The sequence below is a fragment of the Macaca nemestrina genome, chromosome 9 (assembly GCF_043159975.1).
Source record: "Macaca nemestrina isolate mMacNem1 chromosome 9, mMacNem.hap1, whole genome shotgun sequence".
NCBI lineage: Eukaryota > Metazoa > Chordata > Mammalia > Primates > Cercopithecidae > Macaca > Macaca nemestrina.
Window position 1 is genome coordinate 63,084,422 of NC_092133.1, and position 22,708 is coordinate 63,107,129.

General features: G+C 35.6%; 2 protein-coding genes and 1 long non-coding RNA gene across 23 annotated transcripts in view; 2 read left to right on the forward strand and 1 right to left on the reverse strand.

Annotated features, from left to right (window-relative positions):
* LOC105466141 (catenin alpha 3) overlaps positions 1–22,708 on the reverse strand; it is a 1,883,635-nt gene that overhangs the window by 1,012,872 nt on the left and 848,055 nt on the right. The gene's annotated exons all lie outside the window — the stretch shown is intronic.
* LOC105466138 (leucine rich repeat transmembrane neuronal 3) overlaps positions 1–22,708 on the forward strand; it is a 184,204-nt gene that overhangs the window by 2,423 nt on the left and 159,073 nt on the right. The gene's annotated exons all lie outside the window — the stretch shown is intronic.
* Positions 1–22,708, forward strand: part of LOC139356010 (uncharacterized) — a 93,874-nt gene continuing 71,166 nt past the window's right edge. Inside the window, exon 1 of the long non-coding RNA XR_011607357.1 lies at positions 1–22,708. This exon is cut by the window's right edge and continues 60,589 nt beyond it. This is a non-coding gene — a long non-coding RNA (uncharacterized lncRNA).

The window sequence follows — 22,708 nt, forward strand, 5'->3', positions numbered from 1 at the left end:
ACCATTGCGATAAAAAGAGCTCTTAAAAGCTGAGAAATAAGTGGTGCTTTACTGAACTCTGGTGACTATCAAGGGAACGCGATCCCCCCCCCCCCGCCCCCCTTCCCTCTCCCTCTCACTTTGCTGGCAAGGTCCTTCTCTGTCCGTTTTAGTGCATTCATAATACTGGTCATTTTCCTCTCATACATAATCAACCCATTGAAATTTAAACACCGCAATCAAGGTGAGGCTTGAACTCCGGTTTAATATAATACCTGTTGTATAAGACCCTTTATTGATCCCATTAATGTCGCATTTGTTTTAAGATAAAACTTCTTTCAAAAGTAATCCCCCACATCTGCTGTTATCCTCCTGGTGGTACCAAATCTACAGTTATAGAAGGTTTGCAGCTCACTGGCAAATCAAGGAAAGAGGTGAATGATTCCAGGTGCTTGGAGCTTGAGCTGATTCTTGGAGATGACTCAGTTATGGGAACATTTTAAAGACAGGCAGAGCCTTTAAACCAATGCCTGACTTAAAAAGAAAATTGCAGGAAACTATCAAAAGATGGTGCTAGGTTAAAGCAGCACCCTGATCAGTTTCCAGAGGCGTCTGAATTACAGTAAGGCAAGCACAGGCACAAAGTGATGAAGGGTTAAAATACTGCAAGTAGACAACTGCAAAATGTGAGGAGATGACAAAAATGTAAAGTTTTCGACTCAAAGCCTTGTCTTTGAAACCCATCTCTGTAAAATCAGACTAGAGGTTTCACTGTCAATTTCTTCCAGCCTGTATGTTTCACAAATAAATAAATGAAACAGCATTGAGAAGCCAGATTTCTCCACCACACCTCACGTTAGTTAGTGAGTTTTCAGGTAAGGTTTGCAAATGGGAAAGCAGCTTGCTACAGGCATGTAGTTGAGAACTTACCAGAATTTCTCTTTCCAGTTTTTTCAAAGACCCTAATGTAGTTAGTATAATCATTAGCTCTGTCCTGATCTGTTCAGGATTTGTCAGGCTGCCCTGTTGTGTTCCATTACATGTCCTGCACACACTAGTCCCCTAATGACAGACACTTCCTTCAGATGTATAAAGAGAACACATTCCAAGACATGCCTTCCACCCATAGCCTCATTGAAAAGGATGACTTTGATAACACCTTAATAAATGTATAAAATAAATCTTAGAGGAAAAAAGACCACTATGACAGTTCTGTTGCTTTTCTATTGCTGACATTACAGTGTCCCTGTGTTCATTTGTATTGTGAACTCATCCATCAGTACAATTCTGTACAGACCCTGTTGGCAATCTGCAAGCTGCATGCATGTTTTTATGCCATTGGTGAAAGTTTATTGACTGCAGCACGAATATCATAGCCTCTGTATTTGAGTAACTTGAACCATAGTCAATTAAGGTTTTTAGAAATATATATTTAGTCTGTATTTTCCTTCATCCTCCAAAATGAACAGTTCTATTATAGAAGCAAATATCAGGAATTGCAACATTGAGGCTGTTTCATTTAATTTGGCTTGCCAACCCCTACATCTTTAACCATGTCCCTCTTCTCTGAAAACAGCATCACTGCAGCAAAAAAGAAAAAGTGAATGGCTATTTTTACTAAATTTTTTTATTGATTGGGGGTTTTTCATATGCCGAGAGGAAAAGTCTAGGCAAGTCACCATAAAATAAAATTTTAAGGATGCCAGATTATTAAATTCATAATTTTATAAGCAATAAAGAAAAAGAAGTATTTAAAGTGGATTTCTCAAGGTACTTTGATATTGATTAAATCTTACAATAGATGCCACTTCAGAAAAACATTGTAGCTACAATGTTTACCCATGAATAATTGTTGAATGTACATGTATTAATGACAAAAAGTCACATATTTCCAATGGATTAATAATGCAGATACTTCCTTACAGCTTACTGGATGACTGAGCTTATTGTGATGGTTTTTACTGAAGTTGTAACTTTACATTTTTCATAAAGCATCAGTAAATACATATTCCATCTTAAAAAGAAATTTTCTTTGGCTAGCCTCATTTTTATCTGTACTAAAGATGTATTAATGAAATGCAGTCTTAAAGTGAAGAACCCCATTTCTATTCTTTTTTACTTAACCTTCTGCCTTACTTGTGATGGATACCAAATATATTTAGGCAATGTATACTTATATTTTTGAATTATTGCAGATTCTCGATGCTGTGGTGCTACTAGTATATATAAAATATGCTTGCTATATTGAAAAGCATTTCTCAAATTCAAAGCTACTTGGTATATAAAATATGATATAACACTAAATGAATCGCCAATATTTTGAAAGCTGGTCACTTTTTAATGGCTAACTTTACTTATAAACATAATAATAGATAAGAACAAAAATAAAATCCCTTAGGTGGTAAAACTCATTTTGATTTGGCACATTAAATTATGGGAAAAAAGTTCTTTCTTCCTCCTCACTCTTTGAGAATGAATACTCTGTAGTTCTCAGTATCTTCTGAGCACAGATATATAATTCTTGTAGATTTAACAATAACTAGTTTACCACTGTAAATTTTAAAAAGTCAACTGCCAAATAGTCTACTGCTCAAAAGTTGTTGCCTCACCTCCATCTCATGGTACTTTCTGGACTATACATCATAAATCTATTCGTATAAATATTTCAAGTTCATGCAGATTAGAGAAATGTGATTGATATTTATGTTTCTAGTATGTATTTACATAAAATATTGGACTTCCTCAAAGGTGACAACAGTTTAAAAAAAAAAAAAAAAAAGCCTGACCTGTTGAACTATACAACAGAACACAGAATACTTTGCTTTACCAAAACAGAGAAGAAATGGAATTTAGTCTCTAAACTGCATGTGGGTTTTTTTCCATTTTTATTAACCCCAGTACAGAGAGTGCTACCACAGCATGTAGTTAATAGTCCCAGTGCCACAGTCTTGTAAGCAATACTTATGCAAGATATATTCTATTTAAATGAGTTTGTATTTTCCAAGGATGTTGATATTACATCTTTTCAAAGAATTTACACCGTTTTTCACTTGATTTGGTGAGTGAACTACCTAAGTAGACAGGCAATAAATTGTCTTTCTATGGAGCAGCAGTGACCTCTAGTGGCTAGTTAGACTAACCACAGCTATTCACACATTTTAGCTTTTTATCCTGAATCCTTGTGTAAATGTGGTTTACAACATATGTTTTTTTGACTAGTAAATCAGATTTGAATTTTATTTAATTAACTTCTCTGGTAAATATAATTATAATGTAAGTTTTTAATGTTATTCTTTTCATTTTGACTTTTTTAGTAATACTGGAACAGAGGCCATAGAATTGGTACTGAGGGCTAGAAAAAAGTGTCCAAAGATGAAAAGCGAGTAATAATGCAATAAGAATAGATAAGAAATATTTTAAAGTGCTTATGCTCATCAATGCTGGGTAAACATTTTGACATTTTTATTAAAGGGGTGAATGTTTTTCATCAGCAAGATACATACAACTTAGGTAGGAAAAACAAATTTTAATATTAAATCAAGAGTCGGCATTAGTTATTCACTGGTCAGTAGATATGTCAAAGGTGTCAAGGGAGGGGGCCTCCCCTTCCGGCTTTAGAACTCTCAGTTTGCTGATTGTGCCAGTGACCTGTGCTTTGCCCCAGCGCTTTCTCCCTCCCTCCCCCTTTTCAGTTAGCTGAACACTGGTTCTATTAGGCTCTCTGACAATGATGTTACAGTCTAAGAGGTGATGATTCATGGATAATGAAATTATGCTCTCCTTCTGGGGAAGGATAATGCAGAGTCAGATTCATGGATTTGGCAAGAGGTTTTAGGATGCTGTAGGTGCATGAAATATCTTTTCTTCCCTTGACATTTACCAAAATGAGAACTCAAATCGTTTATTTAAAGTGTGGATTAGACTGCATCAGAAACAGCATCAGGTCATGAAGCCTGAGACAAAGTGAGTTCCAGACATAGCAAGTAAGAATCGAGCCATGAGAAATAAAAAATTCAGAAGCTGTTGCTTCATCTATTCCTTTTTGCTCTGGATTGTCATTAGAATCCAGATCTGTAGCAAACCCATGGGGTTTTGCTATTCTTGTATTCTCCTAGCTCCCTACGCTAAAAATCAGAGGCAGTTTTGGGAAACAATGAGCACAAAAGCATATTTGGGTAAATTTGAATGACATAAGTTTTAAGTGAAGTAAAATGAATGGATGTTAAATAGCTTGTATCAAACAGCTCTAATTGAAAACGAATTAAAGAAACGATAATAATACACAGGTGAAAGTGACTGCTTTCCAAATCATAATAGCCTACAGAATTGGACCCAAATTCTTTTAGCCTCCAAAAGTTGGTGATGATTTTGGCTAGTTGGCTAGAATATAATAAAATACAACCAAGAAAATCTAAATAACAATAATTTATTATTATTTTTCATTTGAGGAAAATATGACAGCCAGGCATGGTAGAATATGGGCCTTAGAAATTAAGACCTAAATTCAAGTTCCTTTGACACTTGCTAATCAAGACATCGCAGGTAAATTTCCTGGCTTTTCTGAACTTGAAGTTTCTCATATGTACAACAGATGTGTACTATTGACTGCTCATGGTTATGAGGAGGACGAAATGTGAAAAGTACTTTGTAAACTCTAAAATGGCAACTACCTCTTCTTTTCAAAAAGCACTTAGTGAGATACTGAGTGGGGTTCATTGTTCTATGTTTGGCATGAGCCAAAAAGAAATCAGTAACCTCTATGTTACAGAACCCCAAGCCCATTTTACATCATTACAAGTCTAGAACTTTGTCTGTGACTTTCTGTTTTCACATAGACACAGCTTCTTTCACCTCATGTTATCTAAGTCTATGATTTTTACACAGATTGTCACAATGTACAACAGACATAAAGACACTGACCACGGAACACTAAAACAAATACTCATCAAACCCATTAAAAATTCTAGTTGTATTTCAAATCAGGTAACTATAGCAAGGGCTTTCTATCAGGACGTTTACCTGTCCACTCCCTTTCTAGTATCATTGTGTTCATTCCTTGTTGACTTTACACTGGATCAATATAATGTTTATATGGCAACATGACATCATTATTGAGCAAAAAGTAATTGCATATAACATGTTACTGTAGGATTAGCACACATTCCAGGTATCGGTCACATGATATCTGCTCTGATGTTTCTTCCCTGGGCACTCCAGTGGAAGACTGTGCCCAAGATCTCCTCTTAGTATAGAAATTACTATTGACTTTATCAATTGTAATTATTGAAAAATCACTGGATAAAGAGGGGCATAAATGTACAGGGACATTCTTTTCTATGTCATTGCTTATGCAAAATTACATCATTAATTCATCAAAGAATGACCAAAAGCTTCCTCCACTGGATGTGGCTGCTCTTACCAATATGAAGTAGCAGGTGTATTCTCAAAATTTTTGGAATTTAACAAGACACAGACTGTTCCTCTTTGACAACTGATTTCTTACGGCATAGCTAAAGATCAGAGAGAGGATGATGGTTTTTCAGGTGGGGAAGCAGTTGTGAATTTTATGCCATTTTAACTTAATAGGGTCATGAATGGATGCTCTTGAGTTAGGGCTCCTGAACATGTGAGGAAAATTCCAGAAACACAGAAAAGGAATATGTGGGACATGGTATAAGACTAAGCAAGTACAATGTATTTTACAATTATACTTTCTAACAACAGAACTTCCATAAGCAATAATAATCCATTTTATTGGGAAAAAAAGAAAAAAAGAGCTTCTATCTTGTCATTTCCAGCAAATGTTGTTATGATAATTAATAACTTTATTAACAATTCTCCATGTTTTCTTTTTATTTTTAAGGGCCCCCACTTCTCCCAAGCAGGATTCTCCTTTATTCCTTTCTCCCACTCTTAAATTGTTGTTCTCCTTATTTGAAAGAGTCTCTAATTCCTATATAACAAAAAAATGTCTACCTTTATAAACCAACACAATTCAGTCATTCTGCTCAAATGGGCAGCATTATCTCCAAAAGAAAAGTTACACACTTGCATTAAATATTAGGACACAACAAATTCAAAGCTGGCTGACACTTCTCTTTCCTCTACAATCTATAAAACACCTCCACAGTATATTCTGATTTTCAATTGAAGAAATAGGATCTATAGTTGAATTACAGTCTTACAAATTATTAAAGCTTACTGTTTTCCTCTTAATTAGCTAACTCCTAGAAAACAAAGTATAGGACTTTATGTATGAGGGTACTCAACTGTATTTCACCAATCAGAAACACTCTTTTCAATAATCAGAATTTTGTCTTCTCAAGGGTAAAATACAGTTTTATGGTCTGGCATATAAAATAATACGGTAAATACTACATTTAGCAAAGGCAATTTTGTTGACATTTCATCATATCAATTACATCTATGCAGGGTGGAAAATACCTTTTGTCGGTAAGGAGGAAATTGCTTCAATTAAATGTAAATCCTTATTCAGCATTCTTGGTGCTAAAGCTTATTAATGAAGTGGGAGTAGAAAGAAAATGCCATCAGATAGTGAAGCTACAGTATCATGAGGCTACGCTACATTGAGTGGTGTTCATAGGTTCAACTGGGTGGTCCTCATGTAGCTAAAAATGTGCTCGTCATGAATATAGATCTATGTACTTTCTAAAAGAAAGAATATGCTTACCAACATAGCCCTTATATTGACTGTCTTCCTATAAGTTCCCTCATTAATCTTTCATGCGTTCAACCAGAATCTAAGAGCTTTAAAGGAAACTTGTAGAATGCATCATGTTGATATTGAAGAAGTGGAGTAGCTTTTAAAATTCTGACAAACGTGTGATAAGATTACAACAGTGAAAACTCTCTGAGTTACAACAGTGAAAATAGTTATAACAGTGAAAACTCTAGGAAGTTTACCATAGTTGAAAACTCTCCAAGAAGTTTAAAACTAACTAAGGACTTTGAGATTAGTGTTGGCATGTACTTGTCAATTTATGAAAAGGATTTTGCCCAATGTATACAAAATTTTAACATGAAAGGTATAAATAGTTGGTTTGTGTACTGCCTCCAATAGAGGGTTAGGTAACATCACTGAATTATTTTTAAAATGGAATATTTAAAGATCTTCCTAATATGGCAGAGGAAATATTACATAAGTATTTGTATTTCCACCAAGGTAGACAGGTTTTACATGCCTAGAAAAAATATATTTTTCCCATTAGGTGAATACTTTTCTTATAAGGTGAATATATTTGTGTACAATTGAGTCCTTATTATGTACCAGGAATTTGTATATATTATCTAACGATTTGATAAAATGCCTTTTATGCCTTTAGTAAACTCAGATAGTTTTCCTTAAAATATAAGAACAGAGCCCTTTATATTGAGTCTGTCTTCCTATCAGTTTCACTCATTAATCCTATACATTTTCACTTCTTTATAGGACTGCCCTAAAATAATTAATATCCCACCCACGAAGGCTTCTCAAAGCCAAATCATACATCTCCAGATCCCTTTAGGAAATAATTTCCAATGATTTACCATTAGAACATCCCTCTGCTAGTTAAAGTCGAATCTGCCAGTATAGTGTTCCTTCCAGCCTGTGGCACCCACTCCAGCCCATTTCATGTCATTCATTAAAAAGCAGCAGGTGTTTAGTCTTTTGGACTTTTACAGGGAGGACTAAGTAATAAAATGTAAAAATCTACGTATATTTTTATGGGCTCCACTCTGGTCAGTTTTATGGTCTACACAGAGATGTGTGGGGTCTTTATTTGTTTACACTAAAATGCAAGAGCATTAAGCTAGATATAGATGAAAAGAGAAAGTCAAGGTAGATTTCAAAATAGCCAAAAGCTCACATTATACATTTCTTAATGTTAAGACAAAAAAAAAAAAAACCAAATGATGACGATCCTGTAATTCACTTTCTTGAAAGCTAATTTACCCTCCCCCAAGTTTGCCATCACATTCTTAAATTTAAGCCTGATGTCCCTTCTATTTTGCCATTTCTAATAGGTTTTCCTGGTGCTTTGTTTTTTATTTGTTGTTGTTTTGTTTTGTTTTTGTGTTGTTTTCTGCCTGCAGATCTTTTCTCAATTCTTTGAGTGCACTGCCTTGCCTGTTTTTCTAGAATTCCCAGTCAAATGTTGATCCTGTCAGAAAGTCACAGAGTCAGTTTCATGGTTGGAGTCATCAGACAGATGGACTAGATTTAACTGTACAGTGCAATCTAGTCAAGTCTGAGATATCTGCCTTGTGTCTTCTCAGCCTCCCATTTCCATGTATTTTCTCTATTTCGAAGTAGTATCCATATTGAAATTCCTCCATCCAGTGGTGCCCAGAGCTTTCTTAGTTTCTTATGCCTTATCGAACGTCTGCTCCCAGAGCGAGAGCAGGATTTCTGTCCCTTCCAAGGGCACTCACCTTTAAATAGAGATAAAAGCCTTCAGCTAAAGGTAAGGAAGTTATATATTAAGAGCAGGCATAGCCAGCAGGGTTGGGGAAAGTGCTTCTGGAGGCAAAGACTTTTGCAAAGTGCTCTGAAATCATCCTGTATAGACTCCTCGGTATTCTTCTCAAACATGAGTTTGCGCCTTTCCAAAGGAGCCAAGGCAGGGTAAATAATCCATGTTTCATTCAGTAAACTGTATTTGAGAATTTTTTTTTCAGTGAATTGCCATTATACAAAGTCTTTCTCCTCAGATTTTTTTCACGGAGAGACAACATTGTATACTAGAAAGAACTTGGACTATGGATCCAGGAAGAACTAGTTTGAATTCTGTTTCTGGGATTTTAATAACTGAAACCTTAAGTCTCAACATCATCATCCTAATAAAAATGTGTAAAAATGTAGTTATCATGGGATTGTTTCAAGAAACCAAAGAATCAGCATTTGTTAAATATTTTTCCACGTACATTTCATATATAATACAAAGATCCTATGAAGATTCAATGAGATGATGTAGATAAAATCATTTAATATGAAAGTTGGCACATAATACTTTCTCCTTCCCTTCATTAGCTCCAACTGCTAAAAATCTCAGTATCACAATGTGCTTTAATAGTCATATTACACTGCCTACTTTTATTTTGAATAACAGACTCCTGATGGACTTTCAGGAAATAGAATCTAAATTTCCATAAGCTCAAGGGCATCTGGGCACATAGTTAATACTGAAGAGTGATGGTGGTACATAAAACCAATGTCCTCAGCCTCCCAACAAAGCCCAGCTACATCCACCTTTATTGCCCTACCCTTTCCCATGCTCTACCACTGGCAGGTTCTCAAAGTAGCCCATGCTTCCCTATCTCTGTGCTTTCGATCAAGCAATTTCCTTTGTGAGAAACGCCTTTCCTCCCTCCCAAGTCCTCCTGTCAATTTCTGAGCCTTTCCAGAATAGATCAAATTCTACTCACCCCAGATGTCTTATTAATCTTATCTTGTCCTTCCCTCTTTTCTGGTTTGGCTTTTTTTTTTTTTTCCTCTCCCAGAGACTGCATCACAGTCTACCTTATGTTAGAGTTATTAATGGGTTTGCATCGCATTTTGAGGAAATGGATAATCTCTTCTTTTCTTTCTTCTTCCAGTGGTGATTGATACAGTCTTTTATGCATGACAGATGTTGTTGAATTGATTTTCTGGTCATTATTATAAAGTTATTGTTGCAAATAATCTATAGTAAATATTTCAACTCTATGGAAACTTAATTGTATCAACCTCATATTTCCTTATGTAGTCAATATAAGCTTTTTAAAGTTTTAATTTAATATACACTTTTTCACTATATACACTCTTCTCATTTATCATTGAATGGGCTTCAAAAATTATAGGTGACCACTAAACAATGTGAGGGTTAAGGGAACAAACCCTCCCATACAGTCAAAAATCCATATATAATATTTTACTCCCCCAGAACTACTAATAACATATTGTTGACTAGAAGGCTTACTGATAATATAAAGTCAGTTAACCCATATTTTATATGTTATATGTATCTTATTCTGTATTTTATAAGGTAAGCTAGAAAAATGAAAATATTATTAAGAAAATCATAAGGAAAAGAAAATATATTTATTATTCATTAAGCGAAATGGATAATCCTAAAGGTCTTCGTCCTTGGCATCTTCATGTTGAGTAGGCTGAGGGGGAGGAGACTGAGAAGGTGTTGGTCTTGCTGTCTCAGTGTAGCAGAGTTGGAAGGTAATCCGCGTGTAAGTAGACTCATGCAGCTCAAACCCATATTGTTCAAAGGTTAATTGTATTCTTAGGAAAATACGATTTCAAAGGATCATGTTCTGATTTAAATTGCTTGCGTGTTGTGAATACTCTACCAATCGTTTTTTCCTGTGAGAGTTACCAAAGCTATGAACATTTGGAGGGATATGTTAAAGGGAATAAGAGCTAACAAAAATTGAGACAAAGAAATAATATTTAAGTCTAGCTGCGAATACACCTTCATTTTTGTAGAGGCTGGGTAGTCAACGTTTGTTTAAAAGCCATACATTTGTGATCGCTCCCTGTCCACCTCCTCCTGAGAAAGGTCCTTTGCTCTTTAGCTTGGATGTCTCCTTATCTCAACCCCAGGTTTGCAAGGATTCGGCTTTAGACGCATTCTGAGGCCTCTCCTCTCTTATCCACACCAAGGGAACACCCTACACTATGACAGAAACTAGGTCTTTGTCCTCTGATTTTACACATTTCCAAAGTAACTACTTTACTGGAGGCCTCCAACCCTCAGAAGCTGACAAGTAGTAATGTTCATCTTTTTTACCTCCTAAACACTGATCATGCAGAAGGCATATTAGATCATACAGAACTGAAGCATCTTCCCTTTTCTGAGTTTCTCCTTTCCTCCCTCCTGTTCATTCCTTTACTCCTTTGCACTAAATTTCTTTTTTCTTTCTCATCTCCACTTAAAATTTCTTTCAATTTTTCTTTCTATCCAACTTTTATTTATAAGTCAATCTATACAACTTGGATATATACCTTCAGGCTGAGTTAAAAGAAAAATACTAATAGTTTTATCTCTGATGAAAGCAATAATTAAAATGACACTGTCTAATAATTTAATGTAAAAGAAGGAAAAATTCTATTTGTATTCAACTCTTGTTTGGGCCTATAAATGAAGAACTATAATTTTATAAATTATAGTTTAATTTTAGAAATAAAAATGACCTCCTCCATAATATATTTTAAGTTGCATTTTAATTAGGATTTGTAAGGTAGGACAGACTTATAGACCATCCATATCCCTTTTCATGCGAAGTATTTGTCAGCCTCTGGACCATGGTAACCTTTGTCATCTGGATTCCTTTTTGGAACATATGTAATAAGCAAATTGAAATAAAACTTCTCTTTAGTTATAAAAACTTGTAGTTATAAGGACTTTTGAGAACCTTGCAGTCCATTTTTTTACCTTCTATTTGAAATTCCAAATGAATTTCATTGTACTTGTAACAATCTTACAAGAACTGCAATCCTCAGGTTCTCTCTTTGTTATCCATTCCATGGTTTCATTGTGGTCACTGCATCATTTCTTACCCCTATATCCATCCCTCTTGCTTAAGATATGCCCAGTGGTTACTTAATTTTGTTTCAATTCTTCTTTGTTTTCATTCTTTTTAAAGAGGAACAACTAAAATAGGTAGCTAGGTTTTGTATTTGTTTTTGCTTTCAGTACTGGAATCTGCTTGGTCCAACTTAGGTAGAGAATCCTGGACTCCATAGCACATAGTTTGAAAAGACGGAAAACCATTGTTCTGTAATTTTCATTAGTCTACTTTAGATTCAAAAATTCCACATAGGCTGGGTGTGGTGGGTGGCTCATGCCTATAGTCCCAGCACTTTGGGAGACCAAGACAAGGAGGATAACTTGAGCTCTCAAGACTAGTCTGGAAACATAGCAAGGCCTAATCTCTACAAAAAAATGAAAACCTGGGTGTAATAGCACATGCTTGGAAGATGAGGTGGGAGGATTGCTTAAGTCCAGGGAAGATAACCGTGAGCTGTGATTGCACCACTGCACTCCAACCTGAGCAACAGAGCAAGATCATGTCTCTTAAAAATATACACACACACACACACACACACACACATATATATATATATATATTATAGAGTGTCTCATGATGACTGAATAAAAGAAGCCCAGTGGTTAACTAATCTATAACTAATCACAGAAGCAAGAAGTTTCTGACAAAATGTGTTCAGCAACTTTAAATATGAGACCCACAAATTATATTTCCAGAGGTCAAATTTGCATATAACTCCTTGAACTATGACTATCTCCTCATATTCAATTCAGTTTTAAGATCCAGCAGTGTGTTGTACAAAAGTAAGCAATGGTTAAATTATTCCCATTTTGTTAGCTCAGTTCACAGTGGCACACTAATTGATTAAAAACAAACAAACAAACAAACAAACAAACAAAAAACCTATCTGATCTTCAATTTGTATTTCAACTGTACCCAAGCTCAGATGCCATCTCTGGTAATATGACAAAACAGATTTAGGTTTCTAAATGTTTCTGTGCGCTCCAATAACAGTATGCAGCCTGCAGTAACTAGATCATAGCTCAAAGTGTTGTAAAAAAATGCAACTAAGTTTGCTGAAGAATCATTTTAGAGTTAATTAAACCTTCTCCACCTGTAATTTAATAAAAAAGAGAAAGCCCAACATACTCTTAAAGACGATGGGGGGAAAGGCAGTTTAAGACATAAAAGTCCTCTGTTTATCCAGGGAGGTACTTTACAAGGCAGACAGCTACACCACAGTAGAGAGACAATATTTCCTCAGCTGAGTCGGTTAATTAAAATGCACAGTTACAACAGACTTTCTTAGAGCCTGCAGCTGAATGACCCAAGTCTCCATTTTACTCCAGTGTCACACAGAACGTGAAGAGGCAAGCATACTGCCTGAACACAATTTGACTCACTAAAATCCAGCACTAAAAACACAAAATATATTTCTTGAGTGCATTTTAAAAGACATATTATCAATATTTATGACATAAGGATAGAAATAATTTGCAACTAGGCACTGCCAGGAGAATATCTTGGGTTTCTCTCAAGGTAGTTTTAAGAAAAATTTACAAATAAATCTTCAGGTTAGAGTCCACTTTGAACACAGGAATCTTCACCTCTTTCCTTTCAAACGTATGGAATTTGAATCTGACAAACAACCTGTCTGTTGCTAGAATTTATAAGTGATCTGAAAAAATCAAAGGCCACAAAAGCTATTTGTCAAATAAACTGCAGAACGCAATATCAGTCTGCAGGGCTCATTTGCAGAACTCATGATGAGCATGGGAGGAGGGGATGCTAACAGCTGCAGCCTTGACCGCACTGCCCGTGCCAGCCAGAATTCAAGCCGCGTGAGCTGAGTGTGGCTGAAAGAGGGAGCACACAAATGATATTTTAGAAGACAAAAGCAAAAAATGACAAAAGAGGTTCTTATATCCAAGTTTCTTATTATATCAGTACATCAGCATATACATATGAATACCTGAAAAACCACTTTAAGATAGATGCTCTGTCAGAGTTTTAAAGGTATTCAAATTAAGTCTGTTCGTGGAAGACTCAGTTTCATTGCATGGTATAGGAGGGAGATCGCAGACTTTGAATCGACTAGACCTGAAGTTAAATAAACCTGGGGTGCAGTTTGTGGTTAGCCTGGTAGCATGGCATGGCATCAGTTTCCTCATCTGTAAAATGGGAACAATACTTCATGTCCCAGCACAATTTTGAGGATAAACTGAGATAAGATGTTTGCAGGCACAGCAGATGCTCAATAAAAGTTCGTTTTCTCCTGTCGTTTGCTAGATATTTTCACAATGCAGCAAGTTGATTCAAGTGGTGAAGTGGACATTCTCACATTAAACACATAAATTGCCAAGTTTGCAATACATCAAAAATGGTTAAACGTCCTTGACGCTTACCAATCATTATTAAATCAAATCTGAAAAGGATCTACCAGCAATTCGAAAGCCCTCTATTAATATCCTTTAATGGACTTGCTGTATTACGTATTCCTCTGTAACAATGTTGTTCAGCAACACAACAGAAAAATGCTGTTGTTAGTATTGTGTTTTTTCTAGTAATTCAACATCATTTTCATTTCATAAACATTACTTGAGGAATTGGTTGCATTATCCTACAAATCTCTCTTTAAAACATTGCCATAATGTCTGTCTTTCTGTGTGTGTGTGTGTGTGTCTGTGTGTGTGCATGTGTGTCTCTCTTTCCCTTTTTTCTCCCTCTTCACTTTCTCATTCTCTCTTTCCTTTCTCTATCCCAAACATGGACATATCACACTTTCCCATACTCAGCACTCAAGAGAGTTTGCTAATGTTATTACAGTAAATTAAAATGGCCTGATAACTTAGTAACTAATACATTTCTAGTGTAAAATAATTTAGGCATTTGAAGGAAGAAAACACAATATCAACATTTCTGTTTTTAAAACTTCCAATACAGTCTGTGAAATGATGGCTAAATTAAGCAAAAGCAAATTATTCAAAGAGTTACAAAGGAAGAATTCCAATGGGCATTTATTGAGCACCTATTATGTGCAGGCACATATGTTGATTTTTCTTTCTTCTCAGGGCAAACAAAATAAAATAGAAGGCAAAGGATATTAGAAATTTGGAGTCATATTAGTAGGAAAATCACTGAGTTATTTGACTGGTTTTGGAAATTTACTTCACAAAGCGTTGAATTTTCTCAAGAGACAGATTTGATACATGTCCTTCACTGAAGACATGAAAATAATTCATTCTTTTTAAAGACTTTGAAAAGAGCAGAGACGAAAAAAGCTAGAAGAGTTTCTAAATGACACAAGATCTGTGAAATGGTAGATATTTAACACAAACCTCATAGAGCTGTTGTGTGGATTCATTAGTTAATTAGTTAATGACTTTGAAGTGTTAAATCTTATTAGATTTTTTTTTTACACTTCAACACATGTGAGAGAGAAATTACTCTTAAATTAGAAACTGACTATACCACTCAAAAATACTGTCTTTTTATGGAGTATCTTCAAGATACTCTTTCCTGTTCTAATTTTTTTTTCTGAAATCCTGGGAAGCCTATCTAGACCCTGATCCCAAATCCACCAGCCCCCCTTTTCTTTTCAGTATTAGCATGGGCTTCCAGTTAACACTAAGCACAGCCTTGAGAAACCCTCAGGGCGAGGCATTTTGTATAACAATATAAAGATGCTATGTGGTAATAATGGCATCAAGAATTAAACATGCTACTTAAACACAGTTTTGTACTTTTGTACAGCAGGGGAAAACAAATACAGGCATACCTCAGAGATATTTCAGGTTTGGTTCCAGAACCCCACCATAAAATGCATATCACAATGAGTCACACAAATTTTTTGGTTTCCTAGTGAATATAAAAGCTGTGTTTATGCTGTATTGTCGTCTATTAAGTGTTCAGTAGCACTAAGTCAAAGGAACAATGTGCTTATAATTTAAAAATACTTTATTGCTAAAAAGTGTTCGATCCTTTAGAGGGTTGTAATCTTTTTGCTGGTATAGGGTCTTTCCTTGATGTTGATGGCTGCAGACAGATCAGGGTGGTGGTTGCTGAAAGTTGAGGTACCTGTGGCAATTTCTGAAAATAAGATAACAAGAACGTCTGCTGCATTGATTGACTCTTTCATGAAAGATTTCTGTATAGCATGTGGTGTCATTTGATAGCATTTTACTCACAGTAGAACTTCTTTCAAAATTGAAGTCAATCCTCTCAAACTCTGCCACTGCTTTATCAAATAAGTTTATAAGTTTATGGAATATCCTAAATCATTTCAACATTATTATTTCAACAATGTTCACAACAGGGAGGAGATTTTATCTCAAGAGACTACGTTCTCCATTCATCCATAAGCAGCAACACCTCATCCATTCAAGTTTGATTATGAGGTTGCAGCAATTCCATTCCATCTTCGCACTCTATCTCTAATTCTAGTTCCCCTATTTCCACCACATCTTCAGTTACTTCCTCCACTGAAGTCTTGAACCCCTCAAAGTCATCCATGAGGGTTGGAATTAACTTCTTCCTAACTCCTCTTAATGTTGATGTTTTGACCTCCTCTCATGAATCACGAATGTTCTTAGCAACATTTAGAATGGTGACTCTTACCTTAAAGCTTTTCAATTTACTTTGCCCAGATCCATCAAAGGAATTATTATTCAAGGCAGCAAGAGACTTATAAAAGATATTTCTTAAATAATATGATTTGAAAGTCAAAATTATTCCTTGATTCATAGGCTGCAGAATGGATGCTTTGTTAGCAGTCCTGAAAACAACATTAATCTCCATGTACATGTCCATCAGAGCTCTTGGGTGACCAGATGCATTACCAATGAGCAGTAATACTTTGAAAGGGATCTTTTTTTAGCACTAGAACTCAACAGAAGGCTTAAAATGTCCAGTAAAGCATGCTATAAACACATGTGCTATCACACAGGCTTTGCTGTTCCATTTACATTGCACAGGCAGAGTCGATTTAGCACCATTCTTAAGGGCCCTAGGACTTTCAGAATGGTAATGAGCACTGGCTTCAACTTAAAGTCACCAGCTGCACTAGCCTCTAACAAGAGACTCAGCTTGTTCTTTGGAGCTTTGAGGCCAGGCATTGACTTCTCCTCTCTAGCTATGAGAGTCCTAGATGGCATCTTTTTCCACTAGAAGATAATTTAGTGTAAGTTAAAGTTCTGTGGTTTAGTGTAGCCACCTTCATCAATTATCTTAGCTAGATCTTCTGAATAACTTGCTGCGGCTTTTACGTCATCACTTGCACTTCAAGTGTTGTGCTGTTTTACTTTGCATTTTTATGTTATGAAGATGGCTTCTTTCTGTAAACCTCATGAACCAACCTCTTCTACCTTCAACTTTTTCTTCTGCAGCTTCCTCCCTTCTTTCAGCCTTTGTAGAGTTGAAAGGAGCTAGGGTTATACACTGGATTAGGCTTTGACTTAAAGGGAATATTGTGGATGGTTTGATCTTCTCTCCAGACCACTAAAATTTTCTCCATATCAGCAATAAGTCTGTTTTGGTTTCTTATCATTCATGTGTTCACTGGAGTAGCACTTTTCATTTTCTTCAAGAACATTTCATTTCCATTAACAACTTGGCTAACTGTTTGGCACAAGAGGTCTAGCTTTCAACCTATTTCAGCTTTCAACATGCCTTCCTCATTAAGCTTTATCATTTTAATCTTTTGATTTCAAGTGGGATAAACGTGACTTTCTTTTACTTGAACACTTAGAGACCACTGTAGGGTTATTAATGGGTGGGTGGAATTTCAACTTTGATGTGTCTCAGGGAATAGGGAGGCCTACAGTAAGGGAGAGAAATAGAGGATGGCTGGTCAGTGAAGTAGTCAGGACATATTTATTGATTAAGTTTGTCATCTTTTATGGTTGCAGTTTGCAAGACCCCAAAACAATTACAGTAGTAACATCAAACATCACGGATCACAGATCACCATAATAGATATAATAATAATGCAAATGTTTAAAGATGTGGCAATAATTAACAAAATGTAACACAGAGACATGAATTGAGCACATGCGGTTCAAAAATGGAGCTCATAGACTTGCTTGAAATAGGGTTGACACAAAACTTCAGTTTGTAAAATTGTAATATCTGCAAAGTGCAATAAAATGCAGTACAATAAATGAGGTATGCCTGCACTCTGCTGGATAATTAATTCTGTGAGAAAGTAGAGAGGGAAAGAATTGAAATCCAATGATAATTATCTTGTTCTCTGGAAATAGTGATCACATTTTCACCTGCATGCTGGAAAGTTGAGAAAGGATAGCAGAAGCATAATTAAGTTAGCAATATTTTAATATGTGACAGATGTTTGTAGAGTTTAAACAAAAACTTTTTGTTGACATGTAATATATATAGAGAAAAGTGCACCTATGGTCAATGTACAGCTCAAAGAATAACTGAGCACACTCATGTTCTCCGATACAGATTAAGAAACAGAACACATCAGCAGTGCTTCAAAGCCCCCTCTAGTTCTTCCAATCACTATTCCCATCCCCAAGGTAACCACTACTGTTACCTGTAACAGCATAGGGTAGATTTATCTGTTTGGGTACTTTACATAAATGCAGTCCTAAAGTATGTACCTTTGAGTCTCACTTTTTTCTCATTTGACATCATGTTTTATAAGATTCATCTATATTCTTGAGTGTAGTTGTAGAACTACACTTTTCTCATCTCTGTCCCTCCCCATTTTCTCTCCCCACCACACCCATTCACACACATAGAATTAATCCCTCTTTTATTCAAACGATGGATCTATATATGTACTTGGAAGTTCTTGATAAACTTCTTGTCTCATGTATTCCACAGCATGAATGACTCAGGAATTGCTAATGAAAAATTTCCGACAGTCTTTTTTCTTGGCGCTAGTAAATCTTAATCTTAGAATATTTTGCACTTTTTAAATCTAGCTATGTACACAACCAGCTCCGAGAAAGACACTGAGGTAATCATCTTTTTAAATTGCCCTTGTTTTCAGCCCCAAATCCCTGACTTTTACTTAATCTCTCCAGGGGAGCCTTCTGTCTCTGGCCTTCAAATTAGAAAGCCCGCCCTAAAGATTGTATTAAAAAACACTTGGATAAATTACTTTACACCAAGGAGTTCATGCCTAAATCTTTATCTTTCCAAGGTATGGCCCCAGGACAGTGTTGTAACTTGGAGGACCAATTACTCTCTGATTACTTTGTAATGGGGTATCTTGTACAGATGCATTTATTGAGTTGTTATGAGGTCCCACTGTATTAAATGACTCTGAGAAACATAACTATCACACTCAAAGCTGGTTTTACTATTAGAACATTAGTGAAATTACCATTTCACTATATCACAAAGTATTTTCTTTATGAGGGTCCATGGGGAAAGGGGAATGGTTCTGCTTCTTCTACATAACTATTTTAAAATATGTTGTTATTTAAGCAACTGAGCCTGCCCTCTTTGTCTCTCCCACCCTCTCTCACTCTGTCTCCCCCTCCCCTGCCGAAAATATCAAAAAGTATCAGAGACAAATACTAATAAGTTTCCAGAGACTAATTTTCTAGAACTTTATAATTTGTATTTTTGGCCTACCTTTCTCACCCTTGGTTTCACATACTTTTTCTTTTGTTCTGTTTTCAAATATTTCTTTTTCTTTTTCTAATCATGATAAATTTAGGAAAAATATAGATTAATTCAGTGAAATATACTATTTGTTAAAGAAAAAATTTTAATTACTGGCACTAAGTCAGGCTGGCCAAGGAAGGAATATGCAGTCATGTGGCGCTTAGCGACAGGAATAGGTTCTGAGAAATGCATCATTAGGCAATTTTGTCATTGTGTGAACATCACAGAGTGTACTTACATAAACCCAGATGACATAGTCTACTACACACCTAGGCTATATGGTATAGGCTATTGCTCTTAGGCTAGGAACTTACTTGTATAGCTTGTTACTGTACAGAATACTGTAGGCATTTGTAACACAATGGTAAGTATTTGTGTATCTACACATATTTAAACATAGAAGAGGTAGGATAAAAATACAATATTATTACTTATGGGATCACCATCATATATGTAGTCCCTCCTTGGCCAAAACATTGTTATGTGGTGCATGACTGTGTATTTTAGGGAGAGGGCTTTTCTTATAGTTCTCACATTATGCCCCCTTGGTGAACTGTGATCAGATAGACTGAAAAACCTGGTACTTGAGGCATCGTATAACGTAGTACCATGTACAAAGAATGTTTTAATAAAGCCTTTCTGAATGCATTGACCAAAGATATTTTCCAACAAGCAAAATGGACAGAATGGGAGAATATCTAGGAAATACCTAGATCAAGGATAGGATAAAAGATAAATGCACTTGTGCAACAACATGGAGATGCGTTTTTAAGAGAGCAGACCTGTTACTACATGTGTTATATGATACTTTGTGACTACTGGCCGATTCTTATTTTCAATGCTCTCAATTAAAGATCTACTTGGGAAGATTTGATTAATGTATTACTTATCTAAGAGTCATTGATTTATGGAGCTTAACCATAAGATATAGCATGGCTCATTTTCTTTATAAAATTTGTATCTTCAGGAAGAATACCACAATGAGATGGGGGTGTTCCATCCTGGACTGGTAACCCACATATGCAATCACACAAACTGATGAAATTGAACATATTAAATGATAAAAATCTGATATTTGTGCCCTTCATTTCTATGATCCTGCTATTAAAAATGAAGTTAAAAAAATCCCAGAAACTCAATGAGAACCCATAAATCATAACATAAAGCAGTTCAATACAATACTTCAGTGAAATGTTCTTTTCAGTAAAAGAGAGGAGGGGAAGGTGTCAAGTGTGGATCTCTTAATCAGGCTTTGTATTAATTTTGAGATCAAAGATATAATTCCAGATCAGATAAATTATAATTGTATCCTTTTTTTCTTTGCTGTTAAAGCTATTTGATTAGGAGACTCTGGAAAAAGCATGTAATCTTGCAAACAAATATAACAAATTTATTGTCAAACATTAGCAAATATTTATAATGTGCATTGATAACATTCCGAAGGTGTTCAATGGAGCCATTCAGTAATATGAAAGAATGCAGTCAAATTTCTGTGATTTGTATTTATTCAAATACATATTTTGCCAAATCAGTAATAAATTTACTGAGAAACTATTAGTTGTGGAAATATTATGATAAACATCCCCTTTAAAAATCACTATGTCCAGACCAGGTGCGGTGGCTCCTGCCTGTAATCCCAGCACTCTGGGAGGCCGAGGCAGGCGAATCACCTGAAGTCGGGAGTTGGAGACCAGCCTGACCAACATGGAGAAACCCTGTCTCTACTAAAAAAATACAGAATTAGCCAGGCGTGTTGGCGCATGCCTGTAATCCCAGCTACTTGGGAGGCTGAGGCAGGAGAATTGCTTGAACACATGAGGCGGAGGTTGCAGTGAGCCAAGATGGCACCATTGAACTCCATCCTGGGCAACAAGAACGAAACTCCATCTCAAAAAAAAAAAAAAAAATCACTATGGCCAATATGAAAATTAGGACCTAGTAGGTTGAAAACGTCCATTCTGCAGTGAGTATAGGATTAAATGTGATTTAAGTACCACTATATATGTTTCAAATGCTCATAGTATGTGAAAATTAAAGTCCATTTGCTTATGCTTGGCAAATACCAGCAGACTTGCTAGACAGGGGCAGCAGCCTCCAACTTCACAGGGCTTGTGTGCCCAATGCACACATAAAAGGACAGCTTTCTCACATGTTTTGTGATTCTAACCATGTGTGCAGAGAGGAATGGATACTGTAACTATGAAATGGGAAAGCATTTTACTAGATTTCTGAGTGGTTCAGAATCATGGGCCCAAAGCCAGACATTGAATAGAAAACTTGTCACTTCACAGCTCAGAAACTCCTAACATCTCCCCATGACTTAACACAATCTGGACTCAACCTAGTCTTTCTGTTTCTCTATGCAATTACTCTTAATACCAATATGCTCCAACAAAACCACAATTTGCCATTCTTTGAACGTCTCCTTCAGAGCCTATCTCTAATTTGCTCGAATTGTTTCTTCTGCCTAGAACATTGCTTTTTGACAAATTATATTTTATAACCAAATTTAACTCTTACATAAACTATTTTCTGATACAACCAATAGCATTTTTCTTCCCCATTCAACTCTAATTGTATATTACTATTATTTTACTTCTACAGTCATTAAAATTTTCTAACTTGAATTATATTTACTTACATCTATAATTATCTTCCTTTCAGGGAAATTTTATAGGAAGGAAAAACATCTTACATTTTTTTTTGTATCCTAAACATGCTTAAGGCAGGCTTTGAGATATACTATATGTTTAATAAATGTCTGTTTAAAGAATCATATGTGAATACATGAATGTCACACTTGTGAGAGTCTCATGAGACTCTAGTATATTAAACAAAAGATCCTTATTTCTCTATCTTTGTCAAAAAATATATGAGATTTGAGATTTAGTTCATATCATAAAACATTGCACTTAATATATTTCAAATATTTTTAATAAATGGTTACCATTTTCAGTTATGTGAATGGCTCCATACAGCAAAAGAACCATTAGAAATATAAAAGCATCATCCTGTAAAGTATAAAATTACTCCTGAATTATAAGCAACCTTAGTAGCTACATGCAAAGCATTTACTCAGCTGCAACCATTTAATCCTTACAAAAACAAAACATTATGAGTTCATATAAGGGCCACACTGTGTGAGGGTCATAGAGAGAGCTTTTAGAGGCTTTGCACAGTGCAGGGAGGTTGGTCTTTTAACCCATTTTATAGCTAAAGGAATTGATGTGTAATCATACGAGACAGAATTTGAATTCTGATCTGTTGGATTCAGCACTTCTCTTGTCACTGTGCAGAAACTCCCTCTGAATGCTAGATTTCCTCTGAATAGATGGTATGCTTATTTAAATATAAGACAAGTCATTTTGCCTTGCTGCACAGTATATATCACAAGCCTACTGCCAGCTTTTTCCGTAACGTTAAATACACACACACACACACACACACACACACACACCGCGTCCCTTTTTTGTTTGTTTTTTGTTTTGTTTTTTGAGACGGAGTCTTGCTCTGTCGCCCAGGTTGGAGTGCAGTAGTGCTATCTCAGCTC